Here is an 18,080-nt window from a genome sequence, read left to right as displayed (position 1 = left end):
TAGAGAATGATACAAATGAAATAGAAAAGATATGTGGGGATATTGTACAGAAAAGGCTGCCCTTAAATAAAGGACGGACTGAATTTACCAATGGAAAGGACGCCAGGAATAATCCCAGAAAAAAATAGTTGGTCAACACAGAGACGTAACCTGTTTAAGTTACCGAACTTCAAAGCATGAAGAATTTTTCAGGTGTCCAGGTAGAGAAAAAATAAGTCATTACAAGAGGGAAACTCAGGATAGTCTCAGATTTCCCCACATCCAACACCAGGAGACCATGAAGAAATGTCCACAACACACGGAGGGAAGGAAAGCGTGGCCAAAGTCGAAAGTCAGCAGAGGGACCCTGAGATGTGAGAGCCTGTCTTGGAAATACCATCCAACAATAAAAGGCAGAAAACCGGAGTGACTCAAGCTGAGGAACCCAGAGAAGAAGGGCTGGTGGTGAGCGGTGCATCCATTTACACGCAGAGCAGAAGAGGAGCACTTAAAACTCCCAACATGATGAAAATTCTATAAGAACAAAAATCAGGATGTGGAAGAAGGGGAGGGATGGAGTGCAGGGGTCAGTGCACCGTCTACAATAAAAGCGTAACTCAAAACACCAACAACTACAGGCTTTTACAACGATTTCAAAAATAATTTATTTCCCTGTCTATAGAGGGATCATATAGGTACAGATGTCTCTTGTGGTTATGAATCATTTATCCAAGGTCAAATAATGCCTTCAGCTTTCCTTTTCTTTTTCTATCATATGTAAGCACAGATAAACTTATCCTTTTCACATTTTCAAAGCATGTAATGTGATCCCATTCTTATACCATTATTTCTGTTTATCTGTCATCTGTCTACCATTCTATCTGTCTTTACATTTTTTTTTTTTTTTTCTTGGTACGCGGGCCTCTCACTGTTGTGGCCTCTCCCATTGCGGAGCACAGGCTCCGGACACGCAGGCTCAGCGGCCATGGCTCACGGGCCCAGGCGCTCCTCGGCATATGGGATCTTCCCAGACCGGGGCACGAACCCGTGTCCCCTGCATCGACAGGCGGACTCTCAACCACTGCGCCACAAGGGAAACCCTATCTGTCTTTATGTTTAGACATGTGCCAAGTCTGATGTTCAGCAAATATTTATGTTGGTTATTTCTGGGTGGTGGGATCTGGGGTGTTTTATTACTTTCTCCTTTGTGGATTTCTGTGCTATTTGGTTTTTTATGATAAGCGTGTACCATGTTGACAAAACCCATCAAAATCACTACTTAGAAACATTAAAGGAAAAGTTAAAGTCAGAGGCCAGACAGCAGAAGCAAGAAGAACTACAATCCTGCAGCCTGTGGAACAAAAACCACATTCACAGAAAGAGAGACAAAATGAAAAGGCAGAGGACCATGTGCCAGATGAAGGAACAAGATAAAACCCCAGAAAAACAGCTAAATGAAGTGGAGATAGGCAACCTTCCAGAGAAAGAATTCAGAATAATGACAGTGAAGATGATCCGGGACCTCGGAAAAAGAATGGAGGCAAAGATCAAGAAGATGCAAGGAATGCTTAACAAAGACCTGGAAGAATTAAAGAACAAACAAACAGAGATGAACAACACAATAACTGAAATGAAAAATACACTAGAAGGAATCAATAGCAGAATAACTGAGGCAGAAGAACGGAGAAGTGACCTGGAAGACAGAACAGTGGAATTCACTGCTGAGGAACAGAATAAAGATAAAAGAATGAGAAGAAATGAAGACGGCCCAAGAGACTTCTGGGACAACATTAAATGCAACAACATTCACATTATAGGGGTCCCAGAAGGAGAAGAGAGAGAGAAGGGACCCGAGAAAATATCTGAAGAGATTATAGTCGAAAACTTCCCTAACATGGGAAAGGAAATGACCACCCAAGTCCAGGAAGCGCAGAGAGTCCCAGGCAGGATAAACCCAAGGAGAAACACGCCAAGACACATAGTAATCAAACTGACAAAAATCAAAGACAAAGAAAAAGTATTAAAAGCAACAAGGGAAAAATGACAAATAACATACAAGGGAACTCCCATGAGGTTAAAAACTGATTTCTCAGCAGAAACTCTACAAGCCAGAAGGGAGTGGCATGATATATTTAAAGTGATGAAAGGGAAGAACCTACAACCAAGATTACTCTACCCAGCAAGGATCTCATTCAGATTCGATGGAGAAATCAAAAACATTACAGACAAGCAAAAGCTAAGAGAATTCAGCACCACTAAACCAGCTCTACAACAAATGCTAAGGAACATCTCTAAGTGGGAAACACAAGACAAGAAAAGGACCTACAAAAACAAACCGAAAACAATTAAGAAAATGGTAATAGGAACATACATATCAATGATTACCTTAAATGTGAATGGATTAATTGCTCCAACCAAAAGACACAGGCTCGCTGAATGGATACTAAAACAAGACCCATCTATATGCTGTCTACAAGAGACCCACTTCAGACCGAGGGACACACAGAGGCTGAAAGTGAGGGGATGGAGAAAGATATTCCATGCAAATGGAAATCAAAAGAAAGTTGGGGTAGCAATACTCATATCAGATAAAATAGACTTTAAAATAAAGAATGTTACAAGAGAAAAGGAAGGTCACTACATAATGATCAAGGGATCAATCCAAGAAGGAGATATAACAATTATAAATATATATGCACCCAACATAGGAGCACCTCAATACATAAGGCAAATGCTAACAGCTATAAAAGAGGAAAACGACAGTAACACAAAAATAGTGGGAGACTTTAACACCTCACTTACACCAATGGACAGATCATCCAAACAGAAAATTAGTAAGGAAACACAAGCTTTAAATGACACAATAGACCAGATAGACTTAATTGATATTTATAGGACATTCCATCCAAAAAATGGCAGATTACACTTTCTTCTCAAGTGTGCATGGAACATTCTCCAGTATAGATCACATCTTGGGTCACAAATCAAGCCTCAGTAAATTTAAGAAAACTGAAATCATATCAAGCATCTTTTCCAACCACAACGCTATGAGATTAGAAATCAATTACAGGGGAAACAAAACGTAAAAAACACAAACACACGGAGGCTAAACTATATGTTACTAAATAACCAAGAGATCCCTGAAAGAGGAAATCAAAAAATACTAGAGACAAATGACAACAAAAACACAATGATCCAAAACCTATGGGATGCAGCAAAAGCAGTTCTAAGAGGGAAGTTTACAGCAATACAATCCTACCTCAAGAAACAAGAAACATCTCAAATAAACAATCTAACCTTACACCTAAAGCAATTAGAGAAAGAAGAACAAACAAAACCCAAAGTTAGTAGAAGGAAAGAAATCATAAAGATCAGAACAGAAATAAATGAAATAGAAACAAAGAAAATAATAGCACAGATCAATAAAACTAAAAGCTGGTTCTTTGAGAAGATAAACAAAATTGATAAACCCTTAGCCAGACTCATCAAAAAAAGAGGGAGAGGACTAAAATCAATAAAATTAGAAATGAAAAAGGAGCAGTTACAACAGACACCACAGAAATACAAAGCATCCTAAGAGACTACTACAAGCAGCTCTATGCCAATAAAATGGACAACCTGGAAGAAATGGACAAATTCTTAGGAAGGCATAACCTTCCAAGACTGAACCAGGAAGAAATAAAATATGAACAGACCAATCACAAGTATGAAATTGAAACTGTGATTAAAAATCTTCCAACAAACAAAAGTCCAGGACCAGATGGCTTCACAGGTGAATTCTATCAAACATTTAGAGAAGAGCTAACACACTTCCTTCTCAAACTCTTCCAAAAAATTGCAGAGGAAGGAACACTCCCAAACTCATTCTACGAGGCCACCATCACCCTGATACCAAAACCAGACAAAGATACTACAAAAAAAGAAAATTACAGACTAACATCACTGATGAATATAGACGCAAAAATCCTCAACAAAATACTAGCAAACAGAATCCAACAACACATTAAAAGGATCACACACCAAGATCAAGTGGGATTTATCCCAGGGATGCAAGGATTCTTCAATATATGCAAATCAATCAATGTGGTACACCATATTAACAAGCTGAAGAATAAAAACCATATGATCATCTCAGTAGATGCAGGAAAAGCTTTTGACAAAATTCAACACCCATTTATGATAAAAACTCTCCAGAAAGTGGGCATAGAGGGAAACTACCTCAACATAATAAAGGCCATATACAACAAACCCACAGCAAACATCATTCTCAATGGTGAACAACTGAAAGCATTTCCTCTAAGATCAGGAACGAGACAAGGATGTCCACTCTCGCCACTATTATTCAACATAGTTTTGGAAGTCCTAGCCACGGCAATCAGAGAATAAAAAGAAATAAAAGGAATCCAAATTGGAAAAGAGGAAGTAAAACTGTCACTGTTTGCAAATGACATGATACCATACGTAGAGAATCCTAAAGATGTCACCAGAAAACTACTAGAACTCATCAATGAATTTGGTAAAGTTGCAGGATACAAAATTAATGCACAGACATCTCTTGCATTCCTATACAGTAACAATGAAAGATCAGAAAGAGAAATTAAGGAAACAAACCCATTCCCCATTGCAACAAAAAGAATAAAATACCTAGGAATAAACCTAAATAAGGAGATAAAAGACCCGTACTCAGAAAACTGTAAGACTGATGAAAGAAATCAAAGATGACACAAACAAATGGAGAGATATATCATGTACTCGGGTTGGAATAATCAATATTGTGAAAATGACTATACTACCCAAAGCAATCTACAGATTCAATGGAATCCCTATCAAATTACCAATGGCATTTTTTACAGAACTGAAACAAAAAATCTTAAGATTTGTATGGAAACACAAAAGACCCCAAATAGCCAAAGCAAGCTTGAGGGGAAAAAACGGAGCTGGAGGAATCAGACTCCCTGACTTCAAACTACACCACAAAGCTACAGTAATCAAGACAATATGGTACTGGCACAAAAACAGAAATAGATCAATGGAACAGGATAGAAAGCCCAGAGGTAAACCCACGCACCCATGGTCAATTAATCTATGACAAAGAAGGAAAGGATATACAATGGAGAAAAGACAGTCTGTTCAACAGTTGTGCTGGGAAATTAGAACACTCCCTAACAACATACACAAAAATAAACTCAAAATGGATCAAAGAACTAAATGTAAGACCAGACACTATAAAACTCTCAGAGGAAAACATAGAAGAACACTCTTTGACATAAATCACAGCAAGATCCCTTTTGACCCACCTCCTAGAGTAATGGAAATAAAATCAAAAATAAACAAATGGGACCTAATGAAACTTAAAACCTTTTGCACAGCAGAGGAAACCATAAACAAGATGAAAAGACAACCCTCAGAATGGGAGAAAATATTTGCAAATGAATCAACTGACAGAGGATTAATCTCCAAAAATATAAACAGCTCATGCAGCTCAATATTAAAAAAATAAACAACCCAATCCAAAAATGGGCAGAAGACCTAAATAGACATTTCTCCAAAGAAGACATACAGATAGCCAAAAGCACATGAAAAGCTGCTCAACATCACGAATTATTAGAGAAATGCAAATCAAAACTACAATGAGGTATCACCTCACACCAGTTAGAATGGGCATCATCAGAAAGTCTACAAACAACAAATGCTGGAGAGGGTGTGGAGAAAAGGAACCCTCTTCCACTATTGGTGGGAATGTAAATTGATACAGCCACTATGGAGAACAGTATGGAGGTTCCTTAAAAAACTAAAAATAGAATTACCATATGACCCAGCAATCCCACTACTGGGCATATACCCAGAGAAAACCATAATTCAAAAAGACACATGCACCCCCAATGTTCATTGCAGCACTATTTACAATAGCCAGGTCATGGAAGCAACCTAAATGCCTATCAAGAGACGAATGCATAAAGAAGATGTGGTACATATATACAATGGAATATTACTCAGCCATAAAAAGGAACGAAATTGGGTCATTTGTAGAGACGTGGATGGACCTAGAGACTGTCATACAGAGTGAAGTAAGTCGGAAAGAGAAAAACAAATATCGTATATTAACGCATATACATGACATCTAGAAAAATGGTACAGATGAAACCGGTTTGCAAGGGAGAAATAGAGACAGATGTGGAGAACAAACGTCTGGACACCAAGGGGGGAAAGCGGGGGGCGGGGTGGTGGTGGTGGGATGAATTGGGAGATTGGGATTGACATGTATACACTAATATGTATAAAATAGATAACTAAAAAGAACCTGCTGTATAATTAATTAATTAATTAAATTTAAAACGAATAAGTGAGTGTATCTGAAATCAGTCCTGGAGCAGAGGGGGCTCTGTGGTGGGCGTGGCCCCCTTCCTGGGCTGAGCCTGCCTCTGATGACAGGACGATTGGACACAGGAGAGGCTTCTTGGGGGAGACGGCTTGACTTGGACCCTGAAGACAGGCAGGCTTGGAGAGCATCTGTTTTGCCAGGCGTTCAACCTGGCAAAATGGATTTAACCTCCTAGGTTAAGACAGATTTAACCTTCCCAGGTCCGTGGGGTGGGTGGTGTCACCCCATTTTATGGGTGAGGAAACTGAGGCCAGAGAGACACAGCAAGGGCAGAGCACGACACAGCCAACCACGGGAGCCGGTGCGTCTAGGAAGCCGCCCGCCGTGCTCCGAACGGGAGTCCCGCGCAGGAGTCGCGCGGGACTCTGAGGGCGTGTGTTCCAGGCTGAGGCAGGAAGTTCCCTCACAAAGGCTCTGAGGACGGACCTGTGAGCACAGCAGGGACGCCCTGGGCCTGGAGGGGGCGAGCGAGGCTGCACAGGGAGGGGGTGATGGTCTGGGCCACCCCGCGCCACGCAGAGCCTGGCTCCCACAGCAGAGGGCAGTGGTGGGTCGGGCCCTGTGGAGACCCCCAGGCCCCGAGAGCAGGAATGCTGAAGCCACAGAGCAGCACGGTCCCAGTGGTGCCCACGGCCGCCTGCCCTGCTGGGCGGGGACACGCATCTCTCGGCCGGGCCACGCTCGCAGAGGTCAGAAACGGCTCCTTTGCCCCCACAAACTCATTAATTACACAGTGAGTGGCAGTAGCATGGTCTCCGGCTTCCTCATCCTCCTCAGAGCCTGGGGCCTTAGGACCCGCAGCCCCAGGGCTCTGTTTTGGACCAGGTGCCTGGCTGTATCTGGGCTTCACCAGCCCAGTGGAAAGTGGTCACCGCCTGGATAGCAGAACGGCCGCCGCACAAGAGTCTGGCCCCGAGTCCAGCCCTGAGACGTGCCGCTGGGCGGCCTTGGTGAAGCCGGTCAGCCTTCCCGCCGTCAAGGCCCAGACCCGCAGAGGGACCCAGGACACCTTTCGAGAACATCAGCCCTGCCTACACCCTCACGTGGGCCTCAGAGGCTCCGCCCTCCCCTCCTCACAGATGGAGTTCCCGATCTGCACTCCACCCTCCAGGACTCAGACACCACCCCATGGGACAAGCTGGGGGTTAAGAGTACAGGCTTTGAAGTCCCATAAATTTTATCTGAATCATGGCTCTGCCACTCAGCAGCCTTGTGACCCAGGCTGAGCTCACTAACCTCTCCGAGCCCCTCAGACGTAAGACGGAGATAATATTATCCACCTGTATGTCTGTCACGAGGATTAAATGGTGCAAACAGAGCACCTGCACACAGCCGAGGCCCTTCCTGCTGGTCCTGACCTCCGGGTCATGTCCGCTGGCTTCCTGGTTGGGGCTCAGCTGGTGCCTTGGGCAGGCAGGTGCCTTCCCTGGGCCATCTCTTCAGCAGTGCCGACAGCCTAGTACAACGGTCGACCCCACCACAGGCCCCGGAAGAGGGCAGGGCAGGCTGTGGGCTGGATGGCCCTGGGCCTCCAGAGTGCGCAGGGCCCCGAGAGACGCCTTGCGATCACGGCTGTCCAACAAGCGTAATGAGATCCACACGCACAATTTAAATCTTCCAGCAATTGCATTTAAAGAAGCAAAAGGAGGGACTTCCCTGGTGGCGCAGTGGTTAAGAATCCACCTGCCAATGCGGGGAACACGGGTTCGAGCCCTGGTCCGGGAAGATCCCACATGCCGCGGAGCAACTAAGCCCGTGCACCACAACTACTGAGCCTGCGCTCTAGAGCCCAAGAGCCACAACTACTGAGCCCGTGTGCCGTGAAGCCCACGCACCTACAGCCCGTGCTCCGCAACAAGAGAAGCCACCGCAGTGAGAAGCCCACGCACCGCAATGAAGAGTAGCCCCCGCTCGCCGCAACTAGAGAAAGCCCGCACACAGCAACGAAGGCCCAGCACAGCCAAAAATAAATAAATTAATTTAAGAAAAAGAAGTAAAAAGAAACAGGTGAAATTAAATTTAATAACACATTTTATTTAACACGATATATCCAAAATATTATCATTTCAACATGTAACCAGTATAAAAATTATCGTGATATTTTGACATTCCTTTTCTCCTATGCCATGTTTGACACCTGTGCTCTACAGGCAGGTGTGGTATTAACAGATATTCAAGATACAGACACTCAGAGTATTTGGTGAGAAGAGTGAGGTGTGGGCCCAGGAAACAGTAAAATGTGCCTCCCCTCCCTCCTCCCCCCTCCTCTCCCTCCTCCCTCCTCCCCCTCCCTCCTCCCCTCCCTCCTCTGCCCTCCTCCCTCCCTCTCCTCCCTCCTCCCATCCTTCTTCCCTCCTCCCCTCCCTCCTCCCCTCCCTCCTCCCTCCCCCCTCCCTCCTCCTCCCTTTCCCCTCCCTCCTCCCCCCTCCTCTCCCTCCTCCCCCTCCCTCCTCCCCTCCCTCCTCTGCCCTCCTCCCCCTCCTCCCTCCTCCCCTCCCTCCTCCCTCCTCCCCTCCCTCCTCTCCCTCTGCCCTCCTCCCATCCCTCCTCCATCCTCCCCTCCCTCCTCTGCCCTCCTCCCTCCTCCCCTCCCTCTCCTCCCTCCTCCCATCCTTCTTCCCTCCTCCCCTCCCTCCTCTCCCTCTGCCCTCCTCCCATCCCTTCTCCCATCCCCCCTCCATCCTCCCCTCCCTCCTCTGCCCTCCTCCCTCCTCCCCTCCCTCTCCTCCCTCCTCCCATCCTTCTTCCCTCCTCCCCCCCTCCTCCCTCTCCTCCCTCCCTCTTCCCTCCCCCCTCCTCCCTCCTCCTCCCTTTCCCTTCCCTCCTCCCCTCCTCCCCTCCCTCCTCCCTCCTCCCTCCTCCCCGCCCTCCTCCGCCCTCGCCAGGCTCTGTGCAGGCACTCCTCTCCCCACCCCCAGCTCCCCGCTCCCAGGGCAGCTCTAGGCTGAAAGGTGAGGAGTCCAGCCCGGCTGGACTATCTTGATTTGCGGACATTTATCAAAGCTCTTCACGACTGAGGTCTGTGCATTTGACTTCCTGCCAGCTCTGCTCCCAGCAGGGCCCCTACCTGGGGCAAGGGAGGGACAGAAATGGACAGAGAAAAGGCCCCCTGGACCTCAGGCCCCAGGGAACTCTGGGGACACAGGCGGCCCCAAATCCTCCCTCCACCACTTCACCCCACACGCATTAGTGACGGGCCCAGGAAGGGTGTGAGTCCCGGACTGGCCCCTGCCCTCCCAGTTCCCACCCCAAAGGGGAGCAGGCTTCGCCGGGGAGGCCTGAGAGCCCCTCGCCTCTGCCTCGTGCTGCCCGGTGGGCGGCCGGGCTCAGGAACACGGCCCTGCGCTTCCCGCCTGCCCTCACGATGTCCGCGGCCACCCTCGGGCCAGCCTGGCACAGGAGGTCCCACAGAGGCTAATCGCCCGCCCCTGCTGTCCTGAGGATGGGAGGGCACAGTCGTGCCTCGTGGTGACAGGACATGCTCCCCACCTCATGCCTGGCGCATCTGCAAGTGGTTGTCGGGTGACCGGAACTCCCAGCTCAGGAGAGGCGGCCATTGAGGGGCACCCTCCACCCTGCCCGCTCCTTACTTTGACCCGGGCCCTGGAGGGCAGCTGTGCGTCCTGACAGAGCCCCTCTTCCTCTGTAAAATGGGCAGGGACACCCCTCGTGAGACGGTCCTGAGAAATACGTGAGGTTGCAGGATCAGGACCCAGGACACACAGAAGTGCTGACTCGGTGGCCAGTCACTTCCTCCTGTCTCTCCGGCTAGAGGATGGCCCTGCGCCCCTCACAGTAAGGGGGTGTCTCAGGATGACTTGAGCCATGCTCCTCTCTCTGGAGCAGGCCCAGCACCAGGTCCTCAAAGTGTGAGTCATGGAGCCCAAGGATCTCCCTGGGGCCCCTGGAGCTGGGGAAGGAGGGGGCTGTTCCTGGAGGGTGGGGTCTGGCCCACCATGCCCACTCTGTCTGAGTGGCTCCACTTTTATCTGCTTCAGGTATTAGGGCTTCAAATGCTGCTATTTGAAAAGAAATTTTTGGTGCCCCAAAACGTTGAAGTCTTTTCTCTATAACCTCTCATGTGTTAGACTGGAAAACACAGGCCCCATCACACAGGACGAGATGCAGACAGGTGGGCCAGGTCAAGGCCTGGGGCAGGTGGCTACTAACACTGGGGGCTGAGCCCAACTTCCCCTCCCCAGGCAGGGGGTAGGGGTACTGGCCTCCCGGGCAGCGTTCAAACTCAGGGCTCGGCTGTCAACACCCGAGGGGCAGAGCATCAGTCCCCAGCTCCCACCTTCCTGGGTCCTGGGGGCCCTGGGTGGGCACCACGCCAGGACAAACGGAGAGCTCAGAGCCCCAGCAAGTGGACTCAGCCTGGACCCTGTGAGCTCAGTGACGTCACCAAGCCCAGGGGGGTCCGGACACAACCAGGGCACCCAGGGGCCCTTCCACTAGGGAGAGAGGGAGAGGCCCTGCGTCCAGGAGGTCAAGTCAGTCGAGCAAAGGCTTGGAACACACAAGCTGGCACCTGGAACCAGGTGTGCCGAGGGACACGGGCCCTGCCGGCAGGTTACTACCCAGGGAGCTGGGATGCGCTGTATCATGATTTGTGGACATTTATCAAAGCTCTTCACGACTGAGGTCTGTGCATTTGACTGTATGTAAAACACACGTCAACGGCTCAAAGTCCTCGAGGGGGACAGACTCACATGGAGGGAAAGGATGGACTGGGGCCCGCAGACAGCTCTGTGCCCTCTGACAAAGGCAGCCCAGGGAGACAGGACAGCACGGGGAGGTGGGTGCGGCCCCTTGTCGGAGCAGGGGCCTGGGAGCCACGATTCTCTGCCCAGAAGCCAGGGCCAGACATGCCCATCTGTGTGCACACGATTACCAGAACCTGACCCGCCCAGGCCACGCTCCAGCTCGCAGGCCTCCCCAGGACCTGCACGCCGGGCAGTCCGGGTGAGCACACTCCTGGCTCCTTTCGGTCCTCAGCCCCAGCTGCGGGGAGGGCCTGGCGGCAAGGCGGGCAGAATCGTCCCGCGTTACAGGAGCGTTTGTCCGCCTGCAGAGTCATCTCCCTGCAGCCCACTGCCTGGCCTCCCTCCTCCGGTGCCGGGCCCACCACCTGCCGGGCCCTCACGAAGGAGGGCTGGGGAGCACCCAGGCGACAGGGTGTGAGCTGCCCGGCGGCGTGGGGAGGCTGGCTGGGAGCCATGACTCCTTGCTTGGGAAGCTGGGAGCAAGCACCGGCAGCTCCCCTGACGCAGGCGGGGGCTGAGTGCTGCCTCCGCCGGGCTCTAGCTGTGGCTGCCACGCCAGTCCCACCCCATGAGCCTCCTCAGGCCTGGGGGCGGGGAAAGGCCTTGCGCGTGTGCCCGCACTCTTCCTGGGAGTCCGGAGCCCGCACCCTGGGCCTGGCCTCCAGGTGAGGCCGGGCAGCCTTGCCTGGCTCTGGAAGAGGAGGCTCCCGGGGCGGGGCGGCAGCTCCCTGGGCGAGGCCAGGCCTGGGGGACGGGTGGGTCCACTAGCTGCAGCCTCCAGCAAACGACAAAGCCACACCTCTCTTACCTGGAACAGGTGAGACCTCCTCAGCCCACCTCCCTGGGCCAGACCCACTTCCCGCCCTCCCTCGCCTCTCCGGAATATGGCCCGACTGGCCCCTGCCCTCTGGTAACAGGAACCAGCCGGCTTCTCCCACTGCAGGGGGCAGGCCAGCACTGTCCCACCGGGAGGAGGAACAGAGGGACCCAGGCAGGGCCCCGCCCCAGGGGCTGCTGGGGAGCTTGACAGTGCCTGTGATGCTGCAGGGTTGTGCCAACATGGACCAACTCCCCAGTCATTAACAAAACAAAACAAAACCAACTTCTCAGGAAGGAGTATGAGAACGGTAAGCTCAGCAGAACGGGGTCTCCCTCCCCAGCAAGCTCAGGAGCGGAGGGAGGGGCTCGCCTGTCCTCCCGGCCCGCTGCTCCCCCCGCGGCAGCCCTGCCCCCGCCAGTCCTGCCAACTCCCACTCTGCCCGGTGCAGGCACACACGTTTATCCCGGCTCTGGGATGGACTGGGCTGTCCTGGCTGGGACTGCTGCAGAGCTGGGGCAGGACAGCGGGTGATGATGGCACTCAGCTCCCCGAGTCCACTGCCCTGTGGACTGGACAACTACTCCCGGCCGCCGTCTGAGCAGGGACACAGCTCCAGGGGGTGGGGCAGGGTGGGCTCCCGTCCAGCAGACACTCACGCATCCCCTCCATGGCCGGCCCTGAGCTGGCCGGTTGTCCACGGGCCCACAAGCCTGGAGGAGGGGGTGAGGGGCAGAGGGACGGGGCTGGGGCGTCCACGCAGAAAGGAGAGCCCCCCAGAGGATGGCCAGAGGTGGGGTGCAGGCTGGCAGGGCTCCACACTGGCTGTAGGTCTGGGGCTGTACGGGGCAGGGGAGGACACTCCCCAGGGGAGGCTGGAGTTGGCAGGCTGAAGCCCAAGGTGGACGAGAAGGTCGCTCTGTTGGAAGGCACCCTCCCCACCGCTTCCGGCCAGCGATGTGCAGAGAAGAAGCGCCTGTCCCTGCCAGGGCCACCCTCCCAGGGCCTGTGCCCGCCCGCTGGCCACATCGCAGGCACCTCACTCAGGACACCGTGTGTCGGGAGGGAGCACAGCAGAGCTGCCGGGAGCTGAGGCCGCGCCCTGTCTCCCCACCTCCTGCCTGCCCGCCTCCCTGGCCGAGGTGGGCTTGGCTGGACGGAAAGGGCTCCCACAGCCCAGGGAGGGTGTCTCGTCTGAGCCTCCGGCTGGGCCTGGCCGCCGCCCTGTCCACTCGCCCTTGGCCGTGGCCATGCCCTGTTCTTGATGGGCCAGTCTGCAGCCCTGTCTGGGCCATCTGAGCCAGGCCCTGGGGGGCTCCACTCTGGCCACACCAGGCTCTGGGCCCAGGAGGAAAAAGGGGGTCTGCGTGTGGGCGTGTCCTGGAGGGAACGTGCTGAGGACACGTCAGCAGGCCCAGATGGCAGCACGAGAGAGAAGGTGGCGTTGGGCTGGGTCTCACTGGCCCTGCCCACTGTCCCCAGCCACAGGCCATGTGGGTCACCAAGACCCCCAAGGACCTGCCTCCCGACCTCCCCTCTGAAGCCCTTCTAAGTGATACCCAGGACCTGAGCCCTGACACCAGAAGACCCCAGGCTGAGGACCATGGAGGGGGGAGGGGGAGGGGGAGGAGGGCGCGGGGAGGGGAGGTGGCTGGGGAAGGAGACACCCCCTCCGCCAGGCCAGGGACAGGGCTCCTGGTCCAGCACGGAGTTCTCCCGGAAGGGCCCAGGGGAGATCCGAAGGGGAGGGAGAACCTGCTGGTGGTGGCTGGTGCCGCCCTCCATCCCCTCCCCTGCCCCCACGCAGCCCCCTTTCCTGAAGGACGAGTTCTCACAGCCACGTGTCCGGCCCGGCTGCAAAGCCTGGGGCACCACCTGGTGGTCAGGTCTGGGATGGCAGGCCGCTGGGCCCCAGGACTCAGGAGGGGGCCAGGGCTTCCCCAGTGCCCCACCCACCCCACCCATGCACTCTGGGTTGGGCGGGGCTCCTGGCCCCCACACTGCTGGACTCCACTGCCTGCCTCTCCCACCTGCTCCGGCCATTCCTCACTGGTTTTGGCAAGCTGGCCTCCCTCTGGGCGCGAGCACGGATCGGGGGTCTGGGGGAGGGTCTGTGATCACCTCCATGGCACCAACGAAGGACTGGGCTGAGGGATACTGAGTGACTTTCTCAAGGACACACAACTGGTAAACGATGGTGCTGGGACAGGACGGCACCTGCGGGACACCCAGAGCTTCTCGGGGTGCGGAGCCCCAGGAGTCTGCATCCTCAGTCCCAGGACAGGCCCTCCCTGGGGGGAGAGTGGAAAGAACATTAAACTGGGAGTTAGAATTTAAGCCCAGCTCTACCCTAACTCGCTGTGAGGCTCTGGGCAACGTGCTTTCCCTCTCTGGGCCTTGTCTGACCCCAGAGGACGTCACACCCGGACAATCTCCATGGGCTGGAGGCCGGGCCTCGGGTTCCTGGCTCCCACAGACGGGGGGCTGGGCCTCACGCTGCAGGTGAGTGACAGTGACACCCTCCCTTCCTGCCTGCCTCCACAGGGGAGTAGGTGAGCCAGACCTCTGTCCTCCTCTGTCCTGTGAGCCCCCCTCCTTCCGGGGCCTGCTGCCCTCAGCTGCCACCAGCAGGAGTGAAGGGGGCCCATGGGAGCCGGTAATGACCTGACCTCGGATTAGCAGCGTTCAAAGTGCATTCACGCTCATGACCCCGGAGGTAGGCAGGACCGCAGTACTGGCCATTTGAGGAAAGTCCAAGACCCGGGATGGTTAGGTGAGGTCCCCCAGCGGGCAGGGGCAGCCTTCAAGTCAGTGCAGTTTGTTCTCACCAGGTATCTGCCACACTTCCGTCCCCCACCCCAGCTCCCTGGCTCCTGTCACTGCAGCTGCAGGGCCTGGGAGAGCCGCCCCTGTGGCCAGGGCCCCTCTGCCTCTGAGGTTCGCTGGACCATGACGCCCAGTCTTCGCTCCAGCCGACCTTCTGGGCCTCCCACTCTCCCCAGGGGCTGGAGCATCTCCCAGAGGCTGGCGGCCAGGGACCCGACAGGACACTCTAGGTGGGAACCTGATGCCTGGGACCGGTCCAGCCGTGGGCAGAGCAGCCTCAGGGGCCCCTCTCCAGGCCGCCTGACCTCTCCCGCAGCACCACCCGCTGGCCCTACGGCCCCTCCCTAGGCCAGAACGGCCGCGCCAGCCTCTCTGCAGAGACCACAGCCAGTACCCGCTTGGTCAGCCTCATGGCTTCTCCGGCCAGTGCCACCCAAAGCTGGGCCAGTTCCTGCTCCAGGATGCCCAGACCACGGCCCTCTAACCCAACAAGTAAGAGGGTCATTTTCCTATTTGAGAAAGTCCCCAGCGCTGCTGCCCTCCTGGCTATATAGCATTACAACAGCCATCCATCACATTATTGTCAGTGGTAATATTACTGCTAAGCCCCCAGAGTAATTCTGACATGCACTGAAATGTGGGAACTAACCCTACCCTCACCCAGGACCGGTGACATACTTGCGGGTCCCGTGCAAAATGAAAACGGGAAGCCCCTTGTTTAAAAATCAAGAATTTCAGGATGGCAAGAGCAGAGCCTTAAGCCAAGTGAGAACCCTTCCAAGCGGGGGCTCTGGCGGCCACAGCTCACGCTGCCCCCCACTCATTCTGAGCCCCTACGGGTCCCGACTTCCAGCTCCCCCCCACCCCCACCATTCTCAGCAGGGGGTTCCGAAGACTCGGGAAAGGTGGGGTGTCTCCAGTCACATGACGACACCCTTGGTCGTTGCCATTGGTTGGCTGCGGCCGTGTTTTCACAGCCAATGAGGGGAAAGAGAGGGAGGCGTGGGCGTGGCCTGGCGCGGAGGGGCGCTGGAGGGCAGGGCGGAGACCAGCGCACCTGGGCTGCTGGGACCTGTGCCCGCCCCAGGTTCCTACAGGGGAATAAAGTGACCGTTGTCTTGTCCTCTATTTCATTTCCTCTCTCACCACAGTAGACTGTCCCCAACGATCCTATCTTATCTTTTATGACTCAATGCAGATGTGAGAAGGCCTTTCCTGTGCTTTGGAAATTATGTACAAGTAAAAGGCAATATAATGTAGCTTAAGAGGTAGACACGGGAGACATCTCACCCACCTTAAAATTGGGAACAGAAAACATACAACTCAGTTGAATACATCTGCAATGTCTGTGACCTAAATTAATGCATTCAACAGCACTCGTTCGAGTACAATGTTTTCCATATAAAGATCAGTAAAGGTGAGTCGGGGGAGGGGAGGGGAGACATGAGAGGGGTGTGTGTGTGTCCGAGAGAGAGGAATTCTATTCAAATGCTTTGTGCAACAGTTTATTACTTTTACTTATTTTGTTAAATGTACATACCAGAGTGTACAAAAAAGTATTTTTTTTCTGGTTTAAAGAATGATAAAACATAAACTCCATGTTACCTACCCAAGTTAAGAACTAGATCACCGTGGTTTCCCTGAGGCCTCGCCTTAGCTGAGCTGCAATTGTTTCCGCCCGAGCCTCTTTATGGTTGTGCCGCTGTGTGTGCATCCTTAAACAGCACAATGCTGACTGTGCCTGGGGTTGACCCGGATGTAAAAGGATGGACACACACTGTGTGTAGCTTATGTCATTTGTTTCTTTCGATCAAACTCTTTTTGAGATACATCCACGTTAATGACCGAAGCAGTTGTTACTCGTTTTTGAAACTTTATTCGATTTCATTTTCTTTTTCTATCCATTCTACTGCTGGTACATATTGCATTGTTTCCAGTTTGTGGCTACTGTAACAGTCACGATGCTGCTATGAAATCTCTTCCCCAAGGCACACGTACAGAAGTTTCTTGTCTAGACTATAGCCTACGAGTGGAATTGCTGGGTCAAAGCAATTCCTGGGATGGTCAGTTTTCTGTGTCAACTTGGCTGGGATAAGGGAGGCCCAGATGGCTGGTGAAACATGGCTTCTGGGTGTGTCTGTGAGGTTGTTTCCAGAAGAGGTTAGCACTGGAATCTGTAAAGGTGGTCCTCATCAGGGAGGGTGGGCATCATCTAACCCCCTGAGGGTCTGAATGGAACAGGAGAGGCGGAGGCAGGGCGAGTTTGCTTGAGTTGGGACCTCCATCTTCTGCCCTTAGAGAGGGATGACCCTGCTTCTTGGGCCTTCGGAATCACACCAGGATGGACACTGTTGACTCCCAGTGTCCCAGTTCCCGGGCCTCAGGTCTGTACTGGAAGTACCTCTGGCTTCCCTGGGCCTCCAGCCTGCAGACTGTGGGATTGACTGGTCTCCACAGCCCCTCAGAGTAAATCTCTTTCTATTCATCCACATGTAACCTATTGGTTCTGTTTCTCCAGAGAACCCTCACTGATGTAATTCCCACACTCCACCTGCTCAGGTAATGGCTTTCTCCCATTCACACCCCTATTAGCCGTTGGCGAGAGTCCACAGTCTCACCAGAATTTGGGCGGACTGTTAATTTTCACTAGTCTGATAAAGTGACCCATTATACAATTATGGTTTAAATATTACAAATTGGGGTTTAGAGGTTAGGGTTACAAATGAGGCTGAACATTTGTCCATATATTTCTGAGCCAATATTTGTATTACCTGTTCTTGGAAAGGTCTGTTTGCGTCTTTTCCGAATTTTTCTCTTGAGATGGTTATTTTCTCATTGACGTGAAGGGTCTTTAGAGACACGAATCACGGACAGTAACTGACCTGATGGGGTAGCAGATCCATCGCCCATTCTGTGGCGTATTCTGTCACGTTCTTTATTGACTTTTGGTAAAACGTTGAATTTTAATACAGTCAAATGAATCTGTTTTCCTTCATGGCTTTGCTTTTGACATCTTAGGAAATCCTTCCCTACCTCAAAGTAATACAGATATTTTCCTATTCTAGCACGTTCTAAGATTTATAGCTTTGCCACTTCTATATAAATTTTTAATACACCTGGCATTCATTTTCATGTATAGAATAAGGTCGGAATTCAATTTCACTTGGATAACCAATTGCCCCGGAACAACTTATGAAATAGTTCATCCCCTCCTGTTGGTTTATGATGACCACTGTGTCATAAGTCAAGTTTCCCAATAGGCCTGGGTTTATTCTTCGTGATAGTGAGCCTTGATATCTGATAGGGCAAA

The sequence above is a fragment of the Phocoena phocoena genome, chromosome 1 (genome assembly GCF_963924675.1).
Source record: "Phocoena phocoena chromosome 1, mPhoPho1.1, whole genome shotgun sequence".
Classification (NCBI taxonomy): Eukaryota; Metazoa; Chordata; class Mammalia; order Artiodactyla; family Phocoenidae; genus Phocoena; species Phocoena phocoena.
The sequence above is the reverse complement of the archived record's forward strand: the minus strand, read 5'-3'. Positions refer to the sequence as shown.